Raw genomic sequence first — 4,586 nt, 5'->3', positions numbered from 1 at the left:
TTTGATTTAAGCCATAAGTATTAAATGAGAGGGTTATTTCACCCCATATATGCCACTGGTGTCCAAGATGCAAGCACTTTAAAGCTGAAAAAAATTAGTGAATAAAAATTCAGAACTTTGGGAAAGTTGAAAAAAAATAAATGAAGATAGTTAAATGATATGCATTTTTACTGCATTCACAAGCATTATTAAGACACTGTTAGAAACTGTGCTTAATTTGTATTTTCAAAATTAGTTAAAGCATGGATAGAATTGTAATGTAAACTGTTGCTTAGTAAATAATAAACTTGTCAAATTTAATATGACTGCACCAGATTAAGAAAAAAATTAAAAAGTAACCCAATCAGGCAGTATCAAAAATTTAAAGAATATTAGAAAAAAATGCAAATAAGTTTGAAAACTAGATTCATTTCTACTATATATTAACCACTAAATGTCAAATAGTTTGAGATAGAAGTCACTGAAATATTTATTGAGCAGTAGGAAGGTCACATAGGAAACCTAAATATGTGTTTGAATGTGTGGTGTGTATTAGAGTAATTAGTCAGTTAGCAGAGGGCATTTCATTCCTCTCATCATTAAAGTATACGTTTACTTATCCAAAATCTACATCATGCAGCACATCTTTCACTGTATTTGCCAATATTAAAGTAAAATAAAGTAGGAATGCTTTCTCTGTCTTTATTTTCACTAAGACTTGAATGCAATTTTAGCTATATTTAGCTATTCAAACAATAGATGGGAAAGTATAGAATCATAATAGAAAGGTTGAAAATGTGCTCCCTAAGAAAGGAAGGAATTAAAGACTTCTTAGGAATAGGTATATGATTGATAAGATGTGGTACCATCACATATGAGAAGTATTATGATAGGTAATAACAGTGTAGACAGGCAGAAAGGAAAACCACTGAAATTGTGGAAAGCTAAGAACAATAACTGGTTGGAAGAATTGGAAAGTTACTTGTTATTTATAATAAATAATATTAAAATATTTCCCAGACTTGAGTTGTAGCTCCTTAACACAGTACTTATATAGCACTTGCTCATTCCCCAATACACATATTCTTCTCTATCTCTCTGTCTTTCTTTCTCACTGTCTTTTCTGTCTCTCTTGCTGTTTGTCTATCTCCAGGGTTTTTAAATGTTATTTATTTTTATTTACGTGTGTTTGTGTGTGTTCCAATGAGCTCCTGTGTATGGATACCCATGGTGGCTAGAAGAGGGTATAATATCTTCATGGAACTAGAGTTCTAAGCAGTTGTTTTGCCAGGGTGGCTTCTGAAAAAAAACCCCAGTCATATGAAAGAACTGCAATAACTGTCTTTGTGGTAAAATCGTTAATAACCTTATAGTCAATTGCATCATGCACTGAGCATATAGCTGCATCAATACTGATTTTCCTTTTCAACCAATATGGGTTCTGGAAACCAAACCTCAGTCATATGAAAGAACGGCCATAACTATTTTGGTTGATCAATCTCCCCAGCCAGTCTCCTGTTCTTTCCATAGAGATGTTATTTTTTTAAAGAAATATGCATTTTAAATGTCCTATTTATTTTCCCAAGTGCACAGTTGTGAAATATGTGTGTAGAAAGACGTGACTTGAACACAATGTTTCAAGATGCCTATTATTCTAACTTGACCAGAATTTAATTTTGAAGTGTCTGTGTGGTGAAAACATTAGTAACATTACAGTCAGTTGCATCACGCACTGAGTACAGGGCTATATCAATACTTATTTTCCTTATCAGCAAAGTAGAAGAAAAATTTTATGCAGTAGATGGAATGGGTGAGGCAAACAATTTTGGCTGTATTTTCTTCCTTTGAGAATGTGTATGGTGTACTTTAACAATCAAAAGCCAAATGCATTGGCAGCATCTGACCAGTCATTTAGGAGATGCCACAGTGATTTCAAAGGATCACTGTGCTACCTAGCTAAGACTGAACCTTCGGATCGTCTTGCTCCCTTTTAAAATCTGAAATAGAATTGAGAATGAGGTCTTCGTGGTTTCTTTAATGCTGCCTTGTTTTTTCTTTATCCATTATAACATTTTTTTCTTTATGATCCTGTGACAACTACCCATGATCAGACAGGGACAGAGAGCTCCTGCAACACAGCTCTACCACATCACTGAGGTATCACAGGAAAGACTGAACTAAATGCTTTTGAAATATTGTGCACCTGGTCACTAGAGCTACTTTGAAATCATACAATATGGGCACTGTCACCAACAGTGAGCCTTTCATTGGCCTCCACTGCACACACTTCAGAGGTTCCAAGAAAATTCTACTCAAATTCTCTTCTTTGTTCCTTAAACAACTTCTGATTTTTTTATAACCTGTATGTTAAAGCTACAGAATAAAAATATTTTTAATCTACAACTCTGGAGTGAGTTCATCTTCATTCTGTTGGTATGTTTACCACTAACCTGAAAACTGGCTCTCTCAGAGGTCCTTTATCATCTTCATTTTCAAAGCAATAGTCATAAGGTAATAGAAAAAATATAACTGTCAGATTAATCATGCAAGAATATGGCCTCATTCCTCAATAATACACATTCTCTTCTCTGTCTCTTTGTCTCTCTGTCTCTGATGCCATCACTGTCTGTCTCTTTCTCTCCTGTATGTTTAAAGATTATTTGTTTTTATTTATGTATATCTCTATGTGTGTCTATGTGCTCATGTGCCTGGATACCCATGGAAGCTAGAAGAGGGTATAAGATCCCCATGAAAGATCCCCTTGAAGTTACAGGCAATTGTTATCCAATAATATGGGTTCTGGAAAGATTAAACATGTGAGATTTTTTCTGCAACCCAGATTATTGGTACATTTAGAAAAAGTATGGGAATGAAGTAAGTCTAAAGCTCCTGTATTTCATTGGGGCCCAACATTTTTGAGGGATTGCTACAGCATTCCACAAACAATACCAATATGGCCCTCAACATTAAGGAAGAGCCTTCACATATTTTTCTATGTGGACATCACACTAGGTCCAGGAACTCAAATCCACATACTTGATTTTGCTATATTTTTAAATTATTATCTCTGTATATACAAAATATTGGAAAATAGAATATATGTGCTTTCCCAAATGTCGGGGAGCAGTGACTCCAAGCGAACGGCTTTGATATTTAAATCTCGGTGGAGAGATGGCTTTTAGCAGGCCTTTACTAATGGCAGAGAAGAACTTGTAAGTCCTTATTCTTTTGTTTGTGACAGCAGGTGGGATAGCTTGTGAGGGTCACACCTCCTCCTCTAGCACCTTGTGCAAATTAACCTATTGTTCTGAGATGTTTTACTAGCTAAAAGTAACTCCTAACAATAAAAGAGGCCAAAAGGTTGGAGGCAGAGAAGGAGGCAAAGACTTGAGACTTGCTGTTTTTGCAGCAGCCTGCCTTTTGCTGTAGCTGTCAAGTCTGGACCTTTAAAAAGTTTCCTGTGTGCTGTGTGTTTATTTTATTAATATTAATCCTCACTCCTGACTCAAGAACCATTCCACTCTGCTGGCTGGCTCCAGTACCCAATGAGAAATCCTTATGAAAATATTTTCACTTGTGCTTGCTTCAGCAGCACATATACTAAAATTGGAACGATACAGAGAAGATTAGCGTGGCCCCTGCGCAAGGATGACACGCAAATTCGTGAAGCGTTCCATATTTTTTATCCAGGGGCGAACAGCCCTGAACAAAGCAGCATAATAGAAAAATCAAGAAGATGACCTTACATCTATGTTGATTAAGAGGATAATAGAGGAAACAAATAAAATACATAAAGAATTAGGGGAAGATAAAACCAAACAGATCATGGCTATCCGTAAAGAAATGGAGGAAGATAAAGACAAGATGATTAGGGCCATCCGTGAAGAAATACAGGAAGATGCAGCCAAAGAGCTTGTGGCCTTCAGAGAAGAAACAATTAAATCACTGAAAGAAATAAAAGAGACAGAGTTTAGGAACTAAAAGAAAAAAAGGAAAATACAAGCAGACAGGTGAAGGAAGTAAACAAAACAACTCAAGACCTGAAGATAGAACTAGAAAAATTAAAGAAAACACAAATGGAGGAAATAATGGAGAGGAAGAATTTAGGGAAGAAAACAAGAACTACAGAGGTAAGAATAACCAACAGAATACAAGAAATGAAAGAAAGAATCTCAGGTGTAGGAGATACAATGGAAGAAATCGATGTAAATGTCAAAGAAAATGTTAAATCCAAAAAATTCCTGACACAGACCTTCCAAGAAATCCAAGACAATATGAAAAGACAAAATCTAAGAATAATAGGAATAGAGGAAAAAGAAGACTCCCTTCTCCAAAGCCCAGAAAATGTTTTCAACAAAATCGTTGAAGAAAATTTCCCCAAGTTAAAGGAGAAGCCAATAAGAATACATGAGGCCTACAGAACACCCAACAAATTTGACCAGAAAAGAAAATCCTCCCGCCACATAATAATCAAAACAGTAAGTATACAGAACAAAGAAAAAATACTAAAAGCTGCAAGGGAAAAAGACCAAGTAACATATAACTGCAAACCCATTAGAGTCACACCTGACTTTTCAACAGAAACTATGAAAGCCAGAAGGGCCTGG

At 35.5% G+C, this 4,586-nt stretch overlaps 1 non-coding gene across 1 annotated transcript; it reads left to right on the top strand.

The window, feature by feature from the left end:
• Positions 1-3,555: 3,555 nt before the first annotated feature.
• LOC129684054 (U6 spliceosomal RNA) lies at positions 3,556-3,662 on the top strand. Its single transcript, XR_008721245.1, has one exon. It is a non-coding gene; the product is annotated as a U6 spliceosomal RNA (small nuclear RNA).
• Positions 3,663-4,586: the final 924 nt, after the last annotated feature.

The sequence above is a fragment of the Psammomys obesus genome, unplaced genomic scaffold, assembly GCF_907164565.1.
Source record: "Psammomys obesus unplaced genomic scaffold, mPsaObe1.curated_primary_1811, whole genome shotgun sequence".
NCBI lineage: Eukaryota > Metazoa > Chordata > Mammalia > Rodentia > Muridae > Psammomys > Psammomys obesus.
This window is presented reverse-complemented; position numbering and strand designations above follow the sequence as displayed.